Source organism: Gobio gobio (assembly GCF_949357685.1).
Source record: "Gobio gobio genome assembly, chromosome: 12".
NCBI lineage: Eukaryota > Metazoa > Chordata > Actinopteri > Cypriniformes > Gobionidae > Gobio > Gobio gobio.
The window spans coordinates 52,863,347-52,884,241 of record NC_137105.1 but is presented as its reverse complement, the minus strand read 5'-3'; the positions used below and the strand labels follow the sequence as shown (position 1 = coordinate 52,884,241).

At 41.0% G+C, this 20,895-nt stretch overlaps 1 protein-coding gene across 1 annotated transcript in view; it reads left to right on the top strand.

Moving 5' to 3' along the window:
* The first annotated feature begins 4,337 nt into the window (after positions 1–4,337).
* epb41l2 (erythrocyte membrane protein band 4.1 like 2) overlaps positions 4,338–20,895 on the top strand; it is an 85,680-nt gene continuing 69,122 nt past the window's right edge. Inside the window, 1 exon segment of the mRNA XM_079831289.1 lies at positions 4,338–4,490. The gene's annotated coding sequence lies outside the window, so the exon portion shown is untranslated.

Sequence of the window (20,895 nt, the reverse complement as noted above, 5' to 3'; positions counted from 1 at the left end):
GAACTAACCTACTACATTGCAGCGCTCTACAACATCATCGCTCTCAGCCACGCCCTCTGTTCACTGATTGAACCGGTTAAAATTTGACCGGAGAAAACCAGAGACTATACCACAGTCCCAGATGGAGAACTGGAGGAGAATGAAGATTGAGCAGAAGTGCGGAGGAGGGCGGAGTCAGGCTACTAGATGGCAGCAAACACTGGAAAACTGTCTGTATCATGTTGATGCAAGATTTACTCAAATGGATCTGAAGGGAGGAATATTAGCTTTTATGTCATTTCCACCTGCCCAAATCTCCCCTTATACAGTGGTGTAAATGCAGTTTCTCCTGAAGCCGATACTGAAGTGAGTTAAACTGCAGTTCATGGACTGGCCACTAGAGACAGACTCCAGAAGAGCAGAATCTCATTGAGCTCATGTTAAAATGGCCATCTTTACAGCAGAAGAACACATGTTTACAGTCTGGGACAAACTGTGCTTTTGGTCTGTACGGCTCATTTGGCCCTTCATGACGACTGTGAGGGGGGAATGTTTTTATAACTCATTCATTTACATTATAAAAAGCCTTGAGTTCTGCATAATTAAGGGCGTGGCCACTTTGAGTGACAGGTGGATAGTCTGTTAGTCATCACCTCAGCTCCGCCCACGTCCCGCCTCTTTGCCCATTTTCTGTTATCCAGGAGTGACGTGCACAAGATGGCGACGGCCAGCTCGACCCGACTTTACACTTCAGAACTGCTCTTCAGATCCTATGGGTGACGCCACGGACACTACGGCCATATTTCTTTACAGTCTATGGTTCTGACATATGATTATTACAGCTCAGAGAACATAAACTCACATGTTTATCACTTGAGCAGTGTTTTAACTTTAAAAGGTTTCCTGTAAAATGACACTAATCGTGACACTGTGTGTGTGTGTGTGTGTGGGAAGCTTTTCAGTTTGGGTCGGCCAAATCCAGGAGGAAATGCTCCCAGAGTCGTTTAGTCTAAGCTTGCAAATGGTCCCACATGATATGAGGTCAGAGGTCAGAGCTCGTATATAGTAAAGTATATACTGATGATGTCATTCCGGACGGGTCAGGGTCCGTGGAGTTTAAGAGGTTAAGACAATACCAAACTGAGGTCCAGAGCATTCTTGAATTACAGCCATTTCGGTTTGGATTGTGCATTTTCACTCACAATTTTCGAGCGCTGGTCATTGTGGACTGTTGGAAAACAAGTGGTTTCAACTGAAATAATCAGTGTTCGTGCTGCCTTTAAACATTACGTTTGGTCCAGGGCTGGGGTAACTTTTAAAAACTTGAATAACTATATTTCATGATCAAATATGAGTGACATCTGAAGTGCGAGTGATTACTCAGATGTCGTTTAAACATGAGTGTAAACCGTATCAAGCATCCTAAGAGACAGTTCTGCTCATGAGTCTCACAACCCTCGCAGAATATGCACAACATTCATCATTATAACTATATGAGCGAGATCTGGGGTCATTAAAAGGCCATGTTGCTTTCATTTAGTGCTGTCCTGAATATGATATATTTTACATAATAGATGTTTACATATAATCCACCAGACAAAATGACTGAATTTATACAGATCGCCACATTCATAAACATACAAACCCTTGAGTCTGTCATCAGCTGATGATCCACGGCTGTGTGTGTGTGTGTGTGTGTGTGTGTGTGTGTGTGTGTGTGTGTGTGTGTGTGTGTGTGTGTGTGTGAGTGTGTGTGTGTGTATGTGTCTGTATGTGTGTGTGTGTGTGTGAGTGAGTGTGTGTGTGTGTGTGAGTGTGTGTATGTGTGTGTGTATGTGTCTGTATGTGTGTATGTGTGTGTGTGTATGTGTCTGTATGTGTGTGTGAGTGAGTGTGTGTGTGTGTGTGTGTGTGTGTGTGTGTGTGTGTGTGTGAGTGTGTGAGTGTGAGTGTGTGTGAGTGTGTGTATGTGTCTGTATGTGTGTGTGTGTGTGTGTGTGTGTGTGTGTGTGTGTGTGTGTGTGTGTGTGTGTGTGTGTGTGTGTGTGTGTGTGAGTGTGTGTGTGTGTATGTATGTGTCTGTATGTGTGTGTTTGTGTGTGTGTGTGAGTGAGTGTGTGTGAGTGTGTGTATGTGTGTGTGTGTGTGTGAGAGTGTGTGTATGTGTGTGTGTGTATGTATGTGTCTGTATGTGTGTGTGAGTGTGTGTGTGTGTGTGTGTGTGTGTGAGTGTGTGTGAGTGTGAGTGTGAGTGTGTGTGAGTGTGTGTATGTGTCTGTATGTGTGTGTGTGTGTGTGTGTGTCGTTCCCTGATGATCCACGGCTGTGTGTGTGTGTGTGTGTGTGTGTGTGTGCGTTTGTGTGAGTGTGTGTGTGTCGTTCCCTGATGATCCACGGCTGTGTGTGTGTGTGTGTGTGTGTGTGTGTGTGTGTGTGTTGTTCACTGATGATCCACGGCTGTGTGTGTGTGTGTGTGTTGTTCACTGATGATCCACTGCTGTGTGTGTGTGTGTGTGTGTGTGAGTGTGTGTGTTGTTCACTGATGATCCACGGCTGTGTGTGTGTGTGTGTGAGTGTGTGTGTGTGTGTGTGTGTGTGTGAGTGTGTGTGTTGTTCACTGATGATCTACGGCTGTGTTCATGGTTCATGTTCAGTCATTTGTTTAGGATCTCACAATTCTGACTGTTTTTCTTGCAATTATGAGGGGGATAAGACTGATGTTTTCTCTCAGAATTGTGGCTTTTAAAAAAAAATATTATTATATATAAATTATTTATCTTACGATTCTGACTTTATACACGCAATTGCTAGTTTTAATCTCACAATTATGAGAAAAAAACGTCAGATTTGTGAGATATAAAGTCACAATGACCTGTTTTATTTTTATATTTAGTGGCATTAAGAGCAGGGGGTGAACACTTTTGAACAGGAGAATGTGTAAAGTTTTCTTATTTTGTTTAAAGATCGTATTTATTTAATTAATAACAACACGTTTCCCAGAAGACAAAATAAGTATAATTTACCCTGTTCATCCCATTCATCAAGTTTACACCCCCAGATCTCAATGCGTCGTGTTTCCCTCTTGAGCATCAGTATTGTTTCCTGCATTTTTCGCTTCAGTAAATTTTGTGTAAAACTGGTGTTGTTTAAAATAATATGCAGAGGAAAACCCAGCCCTAGGCTTGTGTTACACGCCGTATTAGTGTTCCAAAGTATTAGATTAAATTACAAAACTTGTGATCTAACGAAATATATTACAAATATCTCTTTAAAGCATGTGTTTTGTAATCTGTAGTGAAATACATTTTAAAAGTGACCATCCCAACCCCTGGTTTACTCTTACAACTTAAAATTTTAAGTTTAGTCAACTCAAATATTTAAGGCAGCGTGAAAACGGACGTTTTTTAAGTTGAAACAAATGTGTGTGGCATTTTGTGTGTGTGTGTGTCATTATGGGTGTGTGTGTGTGTGTGTGTGTGTGTGTGTGTGTGTGTGTGTGTGTGTGTGTGTGTGTGTGTGTGTGTGTGTGTGTGTGTGTGTGTGTGTGTGTGTGTGTGTGTGTGTGTGTGTGTGTGTGTGTGTGTGTGTGTGTGTGTGTGTGTGTGTGTGTGTGTGTGTGTGTGTGTGTGTGTGTGTGTGTGTGTGTGTGTGTGTGTGTGTGTGTGTGTGTGTGTGTGTGTGTGTGTGTGTGTGTGTGTGTGGCATTATGGGTGTGTATGTGGTCAGTGGGCATGTTCATCAACCCCTTTAGCTACAAAAACCTGTAGTTTATGAAATACTACGGTTCATTTGATGATGCTTTCAGTAAAAGTGCAGTATTCTCAGCTCAGTTGAACATATTTACTCTTATTTAAGTCCATTCCACAGTTTTATCCCGGGCCTAGAGAGACGCCTGATGGGATTATTACAGTTATTACAATATATAGGGTGAATTCAGGTTAAGTGAGACCATTTTTCCCAGTCATCCCAGTGGCAAAAGTGTCCCAAGAGTTCACTCAGTAACATTGCACTTTGACCGCTGTCATTAAATAAATTATAGTTTATTATATACATATATAATTATAGTCATTAACTGCATGGTAAATATAAACTTGCATAATAACTTATTTTCCTATTTTCTTGCTCCTGTCACTTTAAATATATCCACTAGTGCGCGCTATTTCCCTTAAAGTCATCAGCCTTCCCTGCGGTTCCTTTTGTCCGCAGATCGGTAGTCAACATCCTTATTATGAACTACTCCCACAGCCCACCAATAGACGACGAGTATTTCAGACAGACAGCGAGCCCCGCCAATTACACTTCGAGTTCGATTTCTTCGAGCCAATCAAAACGCGGGGGGCGGGTTTCAGCGCGGGCGTCGAGGGGAGGGTTCGCTTGGTTCACTACGTTGGCTTTTCTCCCAGAAAGATTTCGGTGTGGGAATTTCAATTTTACACTTCTGCGGCTGTCGGAAGCGCTTTTACCGGAGACCTCACCCTGAAAGTTTCGCTGAGTCGTCTAGAGTGAATAAGGTACGGCTGCTTTTAAATCATATCCTCGGTGTTTGTGTGTATTTCCACAGATGATCCCGCATGGATCTGCTGGAAGTCTGGAGGCGCACGTCAGTATGAGCCGTTAGTCTAATGTCATGTCTCTCAGAAGATAAACCCGTTAATACTCCATTATGTGTGTTTCCTGCGGTGTGTGTGTTGGGATGGTCGCTGTGAATGTGAATCTGAGTCGTGTATTGATGATTTATAGCCGTTTAATCTGCTGAGGTGTTTGGAAATGCCGTTGGTCCTGTGTAACGTTAAACGCGCGCGCGTTTCATACCTAACATATGGCCGTGTCAAATCCCCTATGGCGTCTTTATGTAACGCTATAATCTCCGGTCGTGATGTTTACACCGATCACCGCTTTAACGGCTCTCCTCGCGGCTGAGCTCGCGTGTCCCGCTCATCTGGATGATGGACGGCTCGACATCAGAGCGTCTCCGAGCATCTGGAGGCCGGAATAATCACGTTAACGTGTTTTGTTCGTTGCAATTCAGTGGCACGTGCCCTTAATGCAGTGAGTTGCCCGCGTGGCTGGCGCGCGATCACAGCTCTGTGTGTGTGTGTGTGTGTGTGTGTGTGTGTGTGTGTGTGTGTGTCGTCATCGCTGTGAGTTTTAGTATTTTGGTCTCAAATGAAAACGCGATTTAAGTGTGGATGACGCGGCGCCATCTTCTGTGACGGAAAAGCTTCTGTCCAGATGTGCTTTACAACACACACCACACACACACACACACACACACACCCCTAAACCTATCCAACACACACACACACACACACACACACACACACACACACACACACACACACACACACACACACACACACACTACCCCTAAACCTGCCCAACACACACCCTAACCCCTAAACCTATCCATCTCACTCACACACACACACACCCTACCCATCTCTTTCTCACACACACACACACACACACTCACTCACTCTCACTCACTCACACTAACCCTACCCATAGCTCTCTCTCTCTCACACACACACACACACACACACACACACCCTACCCATCTCACACACACACACACTACCCCTAAACCTACCCAACACACGCACACACACTCACACTAACCCTACCCATCTCTTTCTCACTCACACACACACACACACACTACCCCTAAACCTACCCAACGCACAGCCTCAAAATCAAGTTTTATTTCAACTCTACACTATTGTAGCGATGGCACAGATATTAATAACAGCGTTTCAGAGGCATTGGGTGTGTGTTAAAACATTGAAATGCCAAACTGACGGCGGTGATTATTATATGTAAATCTGAAGACCCAAAAGCCAACTGTAGAATGTAAAGACCCTACAGACAACTTGGACATTTTTGGAGGGAAATAATTTGTGTGTTTGATGCTTCTCTAAAGCGCTTGAAGTCCGCAGGAAACAGCAGATAGTGCCGTATATCAGAGAAGCGCTTCTCAAACAAGAGCAGATGTGGGCGGGGCTTGAGTGTGTGTGTGTGGGCTATAGAGACAGAGCGACACGCATCATAATCTGAAGGCCACGCCCACCGGGGGGGAAACAACCCAACGCTCTACAGTGGCTTTGCATTGCGTGAGGCTGAATTCTTGTCATTTCGGACTTATTACAAAAAACTGAACAATGTATAAAAGCTGATATGTGACAAAGTGAACAGCAAACAAGCTAAACAACACCCAGAAGCAAAAACCCAGACGTTTTTATAAGCTGTTGACCCAAAAAACGAGCGTTTAAGTACAAAAGTGGATTCAGGCCATTGAGACAGCGCGCAACGGGTCATATTACACTGAGAACTACGGCGACTACAGGGGAACGTAATCAGAGACAGTAAATATCATATATAAAACTGACATTTGGATATTTGACAACATGTTTACTGCACACATTGACATATTGAGGCATACTGAGTGTCAGGATCCCAAAATTGACCCATTCTTCAGCTGAAGCTTCACTTCGTATTGCCTGTGTCCACTTTTATCTTCTTAAACTCTCGTTTTTTTGGGTCGACAGCTTATAAAAACTTATTTCTGTGTTGCTTGTTTGCTGTACACTTTGTCACATATCAGCTTTTAGACATTCTGTTTTTTGTTATAAGTCCGAAATGACAATGAGGCAGCCTCACGCAATGCAAAGTCAATGGAGAGCGTTGGATTGTCCCCCCCCACCCCCCCGGTGTGGGCGTGGCCTAAATACACTCTTTCTCTATTGATTGGATGGTTGTGGTTTGCTATTGGCTGATCTCATGTGAGTGACAGGTGGCCCCGCCCTCATCATCATGAGATGAAGAGATGAAGATATTCTGACTCAAGATTATGAACACAATAATGATGTGCTTATGATAAATACTGCAATATTCCATAAAAAAAAACCAGGAATGGTAAATTGATTTCTTTAAAGTTACAATATGTAAGATTAAAATATGCATAATCCACTAGATCAGTGTTATATATTGTGTTGAATTTATCCCTAATGTGTCCAAGAATGCTTAAATCCAGAGAAATCCTTGATTTTTAACCAGGACACGGTCCGTGATGATTTGGGTCAAATATAGACTAACCCAACCTTTGGGTTAAAAATATAATGTGTCCATATCTGACCCAAATTTGGGTTGAAAACAACCCAGCATTTTTGAGTGTGTAGCTTTTCATGAACTTTCAATCCCCAGTTTGGGATGGAAACTCTTTATCTACACACACTCGGTTTTGTGCACCATTGCATGCACAGAAATCACAATGCAATGCAAGTGTGTGTGTGTGTGTGTGTGTGTGTGTGTGCATGGGTGTGTTACAGACTAGAGTGATAAAATACAACAGACTTTCTTTTCATTCTGTATTAGAGCTTCTCAAAGCACACATGATAGTATGATGCAGTTTTGTACTGACGGTTTCAGTAGCAAATATTTGTGTGTGTGTGTGTGTGTGTGCAGTCAGATCATGTGATGTGTGTACGTGCTAATATTTGACAAGAAACAGCCGGCTCGCGATTTCAGTGGTTTTGGGTCTTCAGCACCGGTTTTGACACACACACACACACACACACACACACACACACACACACACACACACACACACACACTCTTGAAGCCTCCGCGAGCCGCAGGGATGAGGCTGTGGTGGAGTGTCAGTTGTGGAGGATCATGGCTCTGGCTGAGCTCTATTGGGGGAGATTTGAAGGGGTTTCTTCCAATTGGATGGTTTTCCACTGGTGCTGCGGCTCCGTCACTGAGTCCACCAGTGTAGCTTTATCCCAGACCATCTGTCAGATCCGTGTAGCATCTCTATGAGTGCAACACACACACACACACACACACAGTTTAGTGAGTGTCTGGAATAAAGGGAATTTGTCTTTGCCCCAATCAGGGTTATTTGGCTTTGGGAAGTTGCTCATGCGAGTTGATTGGACTTTTTAGCCCAATAGCAATCTTAAACCAGGCTGCTTTATTTCATGTGCTTCAGGTTGTTTTGTGTTTTTGCTCATTAGAGTTTCTTCTGATTGATGATCAGATCTGCGTATGACACATATGCTGCTTTGTTTTGGGTTTTTTATCCAGTAAAAGTCTTCTAGTATAACTGTCCAAGCTCATGTGTTTCTGCTGTCAAATCTGCTCTATTTGATCAAGTAAACACAAGAATAACTTTGATATTGTTAATAATATTTCAGCTGAACTGAAGCACTTCATTATCCATCATTTATTATAAACATCATGAGTATCAAATACGATCTTCAGGCTTTTGAGGACGGTTTATTAGTTCATCTGTCAATCATTATTGCATTGCATATGTTTTAAAACTAAGCATTAAATAAGACATAATATTGGCAGATATTGAGTGATGACTTTCCAGGTGTTCACTGATAAATTAATAAGTTATTTAAGACCATGTCCATTTATAATGAGGTTTATTGCATTTTCCACCCTCTCTTCCCATTACAGTTACACAGGCTGTGTTTGCTACTGTACCTTTAAGACAAGAATATGCAAATTCCCTTATTGGCTTATGATGTCTTATTCCTCTGATTGGCTAACCTCTTCGCCTATTAAAAAAGTAGCTACTCGCCCACCAAGCGGCTAAATAATAAGTACAGATGTATATTAGACATGACATGATAACGGTTCAGCAAATGTTGATATAGTAATTGGATGAATTTAGTTAAATTGAGCTGTTTGGCCATCTTCACTCCTGAATGAAGACTGTGCTGGTGGAAGAGCATGTGATGTCCATGTCCTGTTCCCACTGGTTTCTGTCTGTAGTGTGGGATTAGATCTGGGAAGAGCAGGATGAGTGTGTGTGTGTGTGTGTGTGTAGAACATGGACTGAGACGAGAGAGATGTGATGTTTGCTCTGTCCGCTGGGGACGGGGAGACGGCTTCACTGTCCCACAGGTGCACGCACGTCACCATAGCAACCCTCACCGGGGGTAAAGTGAGCCGCTCGGCCACTCATACAGCTCGCTGTCACATGACATCTGGCTGTACATGAGGTTTAACACAATCCGGGTTTTGCATGTCAAAATGAGAGGATTAGAAAGAAGAGTGAAAAATCACTAGAGTTTACAGTGCAGCAACTGTCGGTGTTAATATGACATATTATGGGGTGCTGGCTGTATGCTCTTAAGGGGAAATTCAGCATTTGCACCACTTATGGAAAAGCAGAAATGTTGATGTGGGTCTGAACAGACGCTTTAACAGCTGTTCATTCAAATGATGTGTTTTGCACTAAATGTCCATGTTTGTGCAAACAGACCGTGACTCTTTCAGCACTGACTCCACTGGTGATCCATCAATATATCCGCTTATATTGGTCATTTATTAATTCCCAGCATCAGCTGATACGGGTTTCTTTGGCCACTCAGTGACGTGACTGTGATATGAGTGCAGGAGAGGAGCAGCTCCAGTCTAGGGATGCACAATATTATCGCCACGACATCGCAATCAGCCGATAAACGCTTAAAATATAAAAATCGGGATCGGCCGATATGAAAATTATGCCAATATGCCTTGCCGTGATGATAACGTGTTGGGACTGTTATAGCGATAAGATCACGTCAGCCATGTGCTCATTCTTGAAGTGAAAACAAGCAAATGCATTGCATGTATGGTGATTTATATTGACAGTTTTTAAATGCTGCCTACAATTTGTGAATCAACGCAGGATTTCCAGGTTTGCACAACAAAACTAGCCCAAAGCAAGCCCAATCGCATCTCCCCAGTCTCTAGAAGCTCCTCCAGGTCCTAGTGCCCGCCCGGGAGAATGTTATATAGCCTATTTAGTGCGGCCGCTAATGTTGCAGTAATAAAATGAAAAGTAGAATACACAAATAACTAGGGATGCACCGATATGAACATTTTGGCCGATACCGATAACCGATAATTCTTAATATTTGAAAGCCGATAACCGATATATTGGCCGATAAATCTAAATACAAATTTTAATAAACTCTGAGAGCCTGATTACAAAAACAAAAGGCTCACCATTAAAAGCCATGTCCCAAACACTTCAACATAAATCAAACCTATACACTACAGTAGCCTATTTGAACCAGTGTGAGATTCCTTACCTTTTCAAATTAATTTTACACTCCTATGGCCAAATATTTTTGTTTAACACTTTACAATAAGGTTTAATTTTGGTTAGTATAAGTTAACCAACAATGAATGAACAATACTTCAACAGGATTTATTAATTTTAGTTCATGTTAATCTCAACATATTCAGACCCAAAGTTGTGTCTTTTAACATTAGGTATGAACTGTGAATGGACTGTTACAAAACACAAACATTTTATTACTAAAAGAAACAAAGGTTATTGCTCTCTGTTTGTTAATGATAGTTAATGCATTAATAAAATGAGACCTTATTTGTAAAATGTTACCAAAAATTATATTGTCTAAAAAATAAAAATAATATACCTAAATAATGCAAACAAGTAATTGAACAGCATTACTGAGGCTGCATAATAAAGAATCAGAATGCAAGTGCATGAAATAGCCTCCGCACAGACGATAAAGAAATGGTTTTAATCAAACCATATTGTTGATGGAAATGATACGAGAACAATAAAAGTGCTAATTATAAAAAATAATGCTTCTGTGTTTTTGAAAAAAAAAAAAAGTTTAATATTACAGTAATAGTAAACATCTGTAATATTAGTCTAGTCTATTAGGAACAATGTTGCTGTTTGAGAGCGCGCTGAAGCTGGAGAGAATGAACGAACAACCATAAACTGAAGCGCTTAGAAGTTTAATTAACAACTAAACGCATCATATATGAGAACAATCAGATATTTATACAAAATAAATATAATATTACAACTTATATTAGCACAAAATCACGCATAGGTGAAGGGTTATAACTCCTGTGGATGCTCTTCCCCTGTTTGAGAGCGTGTTGAAACTTAAGATGATCACCGGTACAGTGAAGCGCTGCGGGTTATTGACTTAACGAAACACATCCTATATGACTTTAATCAGATGTTTATACTACAAAAACGTAATATTACGACTTACATATGCTTAAAATGACGCGAATGCACAAGCGAACTTGACTGTGCTGGTCAGAATGCGTTGTTGACGCTTCCCACAACAGCGCGCTGAAAAACAATTAAACCCAGAGAATTCACTACGTTTTATAACAGAAATATTCTCATTGCTGTGTTATGTATAGGACAGTCCCAGTAGTTATTAATGCTGTGCATTTCTGTTTGAAATGCGCGCGCCGGTACAATGAAGTGCTTTACTGCATCGTTAATTAACTCAACCAAACGCATCCTATATGGGATTATATACACAAAATAATAAATATAATATTACAACTTACAATGGCACAAAAGGCTGTGAATGCACAAGCAAACTTGACTGTGCTCGTCATGAAGGTGTAACTCCGTGGGCGCGCGCTGAAGCTAAAGACCGGTACAAGGAAGTGCTTTACTGCATCGTTGATTTACTCAACCAAACGCATCCTATATGATATTACATACACAGAATAATAATAAATATAATATTACAACTTACAATGGCACAAAAGGCTGTGAATGCACAAGCGAACTTGACTGTGCTCGTCATGAAGGTGTAACTCCGTGGGCGCGCTCTTCCCTCAACAAACGCGCTGAAACACACCGCTCTTTTACAGCCTATTCTATTCTCATTATCATTTTATGTAGATTATAGAAGACTTGCGCTGCACATGTTGCACATAACTGTATTTTCCTTTTCGAAGTGATTCCAAACATATTTAGAGCAATTCAAACCCATCATGGTGGACAGCGCGTCCGTCTCAGCTGAAGGAAATAATACATTATCTATCGGCTTGACTATATCGGTCAAATTTTCTTATTGGACCGATAACGATAACATCAAAAATAATCATTTATCGGCCGATAACGATATGTTGCCGATATATCGTGCATCCCTACAAATAACTTGAAGTTACTTTTTTTTCTGAATAAATAAAGCAGTAATGATGTCAAAGCACAAGCATGACACTTGTAAATTAAATACTTTTATATACAGTTTATTAATCTGTAATACAATTTTATGAAATGGATGATGAAAAATAATACAAGGAGCTTTAAAATAATTGTTTTTTTTTATTATCTGAAGCTAAAGACAGCATCGACTGATGCCATGCCACCCCCACTTCACGTGCACCAATTACATCCAAAAATAAAATATTTAACTGCATCTGTCTGGTATGAAAAATTATGACTTTATTATTATTTTCAGTGCTTTTAATAGACTCTTATTATAAAAAGAACTTTACTAACATTTATTTATCTTTAACAAGTATCCTTTTTAGTAAGGAGACCTCAGAAATCTGAAACCAGAATTGAAAAAACTACATTTTTTTGCTCCAAATGGTGGTTTCCAAACAAAGGGAAAAAATAAGCATATATCGGTATTGATATCGGCTAAAATGAGTTGAAAAATATCGGCAAAAATCCAATCTCGTGCATCCCTACTCCAGTGTGTGTCCGTTGTCCAGTGTGTACCGCAGAACTGGAGCGGCACATGAAAGATGTGCTGGACCAGGGGAAGCCATTAGTCTCTCTCTCATCTCTCCTTCTCTTGTGCGGCCCATTGAGTCACTAAAGCTCAGCACAATGGCTCCATTCACAGAGTCCTGACCCTCCTCTAATGACCACACACAGACAGGTGTAAACCTTCATCATCATCATCATCATCACAGGAACAGGGCTGAAGAGGAAGACGTCTGCAGATGAGTGAGTCTCCTCTGGTGATGATGATGGTGATGATGGTGAGTGGGCATCAGTGGGAACTGGACCAGTTAGCATTCACTGCTGTGAGGAGAGAAAATGCCATTTCTGCTGCGTATGAGAAGCATTAAATGCCACAATGGTTTATCAGCTGCGCTCATAACACACTTAACACACTTTACTGGCTGACGTCTCCATCGCTCGACCACACACACTGCTGTGAGATCCGGTGAGAAGGGTTCGAGTGCAGTGCCACAAACCCCTCGGGATCTAAGCTAGCGATTCCGTCAGAAGGCTTTTCAGTCCCTGAGTCTCCAACAAACCGTGATTTACTGTAGTAACTAGGCTTGCAAAGGGGCGGAGCTTTCCGGACACTTTCCATGGGGAACTTAAAGGGTCATGAAACTCCAAACATATTTGAGACGTGCACCAACAAGCACTCATTTGACCAATTAGTGGAAATATTTTTCCGTTTTTCTGAGCAATTTCGTTCCTCAGGGTTGAAAAGCGAAGTCGATGTCACGAGTGTGAGGTCGAAGCGTGTGATTGGCTGGAGGATTCTCCGTCAGCCGGTGCTCTGCGTTTATTCATGAGGAGGAGCTCTTTAGCCCAATCATGTGGCCGTTTAAGGAGCCCTCAACTCTTTCTCTCTCTGTCTCATATTTTAATATTCATATATCTGTATAATGAGTGTGGTGTTGCCCATTTTCAGTTTTTGCAAAAAAGACCAGACTAAAACACCGGTTTCATGACCCTTTAATCTGAGGAACTTTGGAAATGTTGGAAACGTTACAGAAATTTTTGGGAATTATTTGGATTATTTTATATAAACTGTATCATATAGATGAATATAAACATAAGCGGATATGCATGCAAAGTAATATTAATGTTTTTTGCAACCTGTTATACCGTTTTTTTTTTGTTGAGGATTCATTGAACAGTATTTATTCAAAATAAAGTATTCATTGCGAAATAAAATGTACAAAAAAAAGGACCAGCATTTATTCAAAATAGAAATCTTTTCTAACAATATAGTAATTCTAAAAAAGTCTTTGCTATCACTTTAACACATCCTTGCTGTATAAAATTATTAATTGTTACAAAATATTTCTATTTTAAATAAACGCTGGTCCTTTTTTTTGTGCGTTATATTTCGCAATGAATCCTTAAAAAGTATCACAGGTTATAAAAAATGATTAAGCGGCACAACCATAAATGGACCGTAAAAGTGAATAAGTGAAGCTCTAAATCTGGTAAAACGTTGTAAAATATAGTCATGGAAAAACAAGTAAATATATTATAGGGTCTATACTAAGAAATTAAAAGATATTTATTTTAAATGTATAACGTAGCTTTTTAATGAGGCAGCAACTCATATTCTAGATGAGGCAGAACAAGACAGGCTATTAATAATCTTTGGTAGCGTAAAGGTATTATAATACAAACGGCTCCAATAGAGAGCGGCGCTCCGTCCGCATTGAAAAGATCAACTTTAAAACACAAAGGAAAGATGAATCTATGCGTAGTGTATCTATGCTATATTTTCCTGAGGCGTTTCTTTTAACAGTTTAACACTTCAGTTACTGTGTGTGAAGAACAACACAATCTCTGGTCCAGTGTTGTGATCTAACACACACACCCGGGAGAAAGGAACACGATTTACAGCAATAAACTCAAGTTATGTGAAACCGTAGAGCGTTATTATTACAGATCAAGTGTAATATCAGGATCACTCAATCATCTTAGAGAGAGTTTCATCGTGTCATAACCGAACGCGACACACGGTTTAAAGCTGAATGGAGAATGGTACCTCACATTAAACTATGGGATGGCTTTAGAACACTTCATATAGTGCTTTATAATGTTTTGTGGGGCACTGGGGCTTAACAATAGCACAGAATATTATACACACAGTGTCTGATTTGGATCGGTCCTGTCTGATCGAGACCCGATCCGGCCAATAATGGCGGATCAGAGCCGATACCGATAATAATTACAGTATTTTTATCAAGTGGCAGCAGGTTTTGTGCACTTGTATTACACTAAATGTGTTTAAGCTGCTGTTTTTCATAACAAATGCCCCAGGAACCATATAGTTAGATATTACCATAGTATTGAGTGAGGCGATGCTGGGTTTAACTGCTGTTGGCATGATCCAAATATGATGGAAGACCACTTTCACCCTATAAAACTGAGGCTTACAACTTTCACAGATGGTTTTGATAATAAACATACATTTCCATCTGCATCCCAACTCAAACTGCTGTCCGATGTGAGATCAACATGCCATATTAATGTGTGACATGATCACTAACTCATCATGATCTGATGATGAAAACACCATTAACGCTCTGATTAGTACAACTTTCACTCGGCGCTAGTGTGGATTGGGGTGTTTTTATCAATAAATAAAGGGGCTTTTTATCCAATGAATCGAAAAACTAATGGATGATCAGAATAATAGCTATACAATAACCAATGTTGTCCAGTCCTGCTGTGGAGAAATCAATACACGGCATCTGAGGACTACTGCACTATTGTGTTCTCCGTTATTTCCAGAGCTGTAGTTGTGTGTGTGTGTGTGTGTGTGTGTGTTTGGGACACAAACGGTTAATGATGTTTTTGGGAAACGCCTCGACTGCTGAACCCGATTGCGTTGATTTGCAAGCCAAATCCAGCAGTGCTCGTTCTCTCCAGGACGCGAGCGAGCCGCTGTGGATGAAGAGCGGCACATCTTACCCAGATGACTTCTCCTCTTGGGCTTCAGGTGAAAGGCTGGCTCTGTAAATTGGCCTCCTGCAGATAAGCTGTTTTTAACTACGCTTGGGGAGAAGCCAAACCCCAGGCCTCTCTCTCTAATCAGTCTGAGAGAAACACAGCCCATCCTCTCCTGCTTTACACTATACTAACATGGAATTAAACATTACTTTTGATTTATTCGAGATCACACCCGTTCAGACATTGGTTTAGTGAGCGGTTGAAGTGATGGTCCAGGCTCACACACACACACACACACATTCCCACAACCCTTCCGAATGGTTGAGCAATGGCTGTCCCAGCATGCCACAGAATTAGGAGGGCACAGCCAGAGCCGCTCCGACAGGAAGCTCGCCCTCAGACCTGTCCCCATTTCCACCACCTTATTAAAAATAACAGCCTAACGCTTCAGTGAAGTGACGTGCGCGATCAAGCTCTACTTTCTGATTTAAACTAGGACACCCTGCCTTCAGAAAGATGAGCCTGTGAAATCTGCTTTATTATCCGTTCATGGTTTAACCTAAAAATGACATTTCCATCTTCCAAATCTCCAATATTTTGTATCACACATGCATGTAAAATGTATTTTAGCACGTGTGAATAAACCATCCTTGCAGATCAGTTTTCTTAAATGTAAGATCATCAGTCTTCAATCCCTTTAAAATGATGATCATTAAGACGCTTGTTATAGCATTTTAAGGCTCTTATAGTTTGGGAATAGAAAAGCATAAAGGGTGACACTGCCTAATGTGATTTATTAAACTTCATAAGGCTTTGATTTCATTAATAAATGTGAGCGCTGAAGGTGGTGCTGTTGTGCGTCCTTTATGCCAAACGAATGTGTTTATTAGGGGTGCACCGAAATTTCGGCTGTCAAATTTTTGCCCGAAAATGGCATTATCGGTTTCTGGCCAAAATAAAAAAACCAGCCGAAACGGAAAATGAATATCACCCGCCTCTCCCATCCGTGCTCAAGCGCTTGGGTTTCAGTCGCGGTCCAGCTGTTATCATCTGTCTGCCTATCACAGATTGAGCATCTCCGCTGGATGGACGGATTTTAAAGTTTCAGATGAGGACACAAGTTGCAATATGTAACATTTATTCTGCAGAAATCTCAAGAGGCGATGCGGTGCCAAAGAACTTTTATTTTCAACCGGTTTGATACAGCACCTGAAATCACCACAATTGGACACGAGGAGTAGCGCAAAACAACATTGGTTAAAACTACTATACGTTTTTAAAAGAAGCCATTTTTAGCTTCAGTTTTGGGTTTCGGCCAAGTGCATCCTAAAGTTACGGTTTCAGCCCAGAATTTTCATTTCTGTGCATCACTAATGTTAATAGAGACTAGTCATAATCTGAAGACCTCGCCCACCGGGAACAATCCAACCATCCAGTGACTTTATATTGCTCGAAGCGCCGCCTTGTCATTTCTGACTTACAACAACAAACAAACAGAACAATGTTTAAAAGCTGATGTGACAAAGTGTACAGTAAACAACACAGAACCAAAGTTTTTATAAGCTGTTGACCCAAAAACGAGCGTTTAAGGAGACAAAAGTGGAGACGTGTTATATTACACTGAGAACTACGTCCACTGGAGGAGAACATAATCAGAGACAGGAAATATAACACATAAAACTGACATTTGGATATTTTTTTACACATACTGAGTGTCAGGATCCCAAAATTCCCCCATTCTTCCTGCTGATGCCTGAAGTCTTATTGCCTGTCTCCACTTGTCTCCTCAAACACGTTTTTTTGGGTCGACAGCTTATAAAAACACATTTGTGTGTTGTTTAGCTTGTGCTGTCACACTGCAGCTTTTAGACATTGCTCTGTTTTTTGTTATAAGTCAATGGAGAGCGTTGGATTGTTTTCCCCCTGCTGGCCTAAATGTGCTCTGTCTCTACACTGTACATTTTAATCTCCTCATCTGAATGTGAAAGATCATATACATTACAAAATAAGAGTCCTGCTGTATTTCGGTCTTGTTTATTAAATAACCGTCACGCCGTGTGTCCAATTTCCACCCGGTTATTATTTGGTTCCACAAACTGTATGAAATTATTTAATTTCCATTTACAAGAGAACTCTTGTAGCTTCTGTGTGGGATTATTTGACGCATATTATTAAATATGTAGATTTTACTAGCATCAGTTTAGTTAAAGTAAAACCATAAAACATTTTCCATTACTTGAAATAAATGTTAACATAAAATCATAAAATATAAAACTTTTCTTATTTGCATTTAGTTGACATGTAAAACTGAACTTAAAAATGACAAACTAATAAAACAAAATTACTAAAGCTTTAATTCATATTGTAAATATTTGTATTTAAAAATGGCGAAGTGATCCGCGCTGTAAGCGTTCCTCATATCCCCTTTGGGTCAGACTCAGCCCTGCTCATGAGCTGAACCCCGTCTCCATTACACACTGAGCTCCGCTGTGTCTGGATTATGGGATGTTTTTCACATCATGGAAGTGCTAGTGCTGTAGTAACGGCGTCTGATGTGGTGACCAGCATCACGTTAATGATTAGTCTGTGGATGATGATGTCAGCTGTAACCGTTCCACCGGGAGCGTCAGGAAAAAAAACTTTCTGCTCCCGCGGCACTGAGAGACAAGCCCCGCCACTGCTGCATAACTCACATATTTTACACCAGTGTCATGCATCTCCTACATCAGGCTTTAGTGGATCATACACAAGGCTCACAATTGCGTCTGTTCTGGCGGCATATGCTCCTGAAATTGAATCGGAGCGATTTATTTGTGTGCGTGTGAACAGTTGTTGAGGTGTGGCCTGTGTGTTTCTAGAGATGCTCGGCTGGTTTTTAGCTCCATTTTGGCTGATCTCTACTCCGGACTTACACACAGACTGCATTGCAATCATTTCCCCAAATGTGATTTGTGTGAAAGTATAATGAAGTCTGTAAACAGGCCAGAGACGGGACACACTGGAGACGTGCAGAGAAAATGCCACACGCCGCAAGATCACGGTTCACGACATATAGGACCATATAAATGCTGAATACCGACTTTCTTCTGGCATGTTCTGCAGACAGGGTGACCATCTTCGAGTAAGTTTCCCTCAGGACTTTTGTAAAAGCCAAAATATGACACACCTCAGATTTGGTCCTTTTAAAGAAAGCTGAACAATCCCCCGAGTGCTGTCACTGCTTCTGCCATTTCTCCTCATTCAGAAACAGCTGCTCCAGACTGATGCTGACTGGACAAGATTTACCGCCAGTTTTCACAACCGTGATCATCACACGCGGTTTTAATGATAATTAAATTTTAAACGATATTACTAACCGTCACTAAATTGTATCGTGAAACCGGTAATCGTTTCATCCCTATGTAGGGCCCTATACAATTTTTTCTGTTTTAATTTCTGGGAATCCAGTTTTTTTTACCCTAATTTTAGTCGTAAAAAAGTCTGTGCTTTTAATGTTAATATAATAGAACATAAAACATAAAATAGGAATGACCTTAAATGTATTGAGGTAACAAACATCACATCTACTCTGTGATTTTCAGGACAAACACTGCACCCTAAGCACTTCAAGTCACAACACAATATTAGTGCTGTCAATTGATACACAATTCTGTAATTAATCATGATTAATTGCAATTAATTTGAGTTTTTAATATTTTGATATTGTAGTAATTTCAGTTACTCTCCAAATTAATGAAGAAACAATTTAAAGCAAATGCGGTGCGATTCGCTGGAAAAAAGGTCGCAAAATGCCACCATTTGGTCTGAGGTTTTGATAACAACTCTTCCATAAACTGTATATTTGTGGACGTGTTTGACTTCTCCAGTCCCAACCAGATGTGCGGCGGCTGTGGTTGGTTCTGTGCTGATAGTGTCATCAAACACCATTACTACAGAGATGGTTTTCCTGATCTGATTTATGTGTTCTGGCTCAGGAATGACCCACCGGAGCTTCTCTCTCTCTCTCTGTGTGTGTGTGTTATAATGTGATTGTGTTGGTTTCCTGTGTAATCTCCTGATGTTGGGATGAACATGTTGAGCCGTGTTGTTTCTGCTCTGACCAGCTCGAGGCCGTCTGGGGCAGATGCCGCATGTTCTCCTCCTAAACATCATCAGTAACTGAGCTGGGCTTGGGCTCATGAGGAGCGGCTGTGTGCTCGAGTTCCTGAAAACTAAATGGCTTCTTAGTGTCCTGATTCTGTCCTCTGGAGAGCCGTGAGTTATGGGTCAGATATGAGGAATCCAGTCCTCTGGTGATCCACGTGTGTCCGGCTCAGATGGGTGGGAACGCCATGATGTCATGCTCACTCGCTCCAGAACTGATGGAGTTTGGTCCAAACAGCTGGAGGCGTCGGGATCGGGCCGCTGATGTCATGATGTCTCTCACGATCAGCTCAAGATGTGCTCTAAACCTCACACTTGAAGACTGCTAAACACACAGAAAGCTGCAGAAGTGGATCTACTTCCCACATTTATCCGGCTCTGTGCTTTGAGGCCAGCGGGATCATCGTTTCTTCTGCTTCCTCTTGTCATATTAGATGGATTTTTTTTCCACTGAGCTCACGGCGGGGTCATTTTCAGGTCTAATGTTGTCACTTCCTGCCTTTATTTATTTATTTAGTGTCCATGATGCCAAAAAGTCTACAGCAGAACCCACATTCACAGCACGTTTAGCTCGCCTGATGTGATTTCCTGGAGAAACGGGGACATGATGCTTTATACTTGAAGTCCTGCACACTGAATGTATTTTAGTGAAATAATTGTGTTCCCCGAACCTCCATATATGAGGATGATCCCTTTTCAGCGGCGTATAAAGAACATTGTTTTGAGGGAAAGCATGAGAATATAAAGATGGCACATGTTTTAGTTTTTCCCAGATAAAGCTCAGTTTATTAGAAACTACAATAGGGTTGTGCCGATGGACGATATCATCGTCCATCGTGATGGCAGACCGACATCACGATGGAGCGCGACCATCGTGATGCCACGCCCCCGTTGCGAGTCTGCGACACACACTAATCTCTTCTATAGTATTAGTTAAACTAAAAACTTAGCAGGAAGTACTCTGTAAATTAAATTGAGAATGTAACTAATGCATATAGCCTATGCTATTTTAAATACTGTAGTCTATGCCAGATATATGCATAGCCTACATTTTGAAATCATTTGAGGCTGAAACATCATATGCATGCGTGTTTATTTTAGCACTTCCGTCAGTGAAACAACACAGCCTATAAAACATTTAAACGATTTTCAGTAAATAATCGTTAACTCAAGAATATAAGAAAATTAAATATTAGTTAGAAAAATATTTTATTCATACTATTTCCCTGCAAAGATGCGTCATATAGGCCTACCGCTCTGCGCTTTGAGAGGAATGTGGGACACGAGCTGGATAGACACCTTCTCGAATA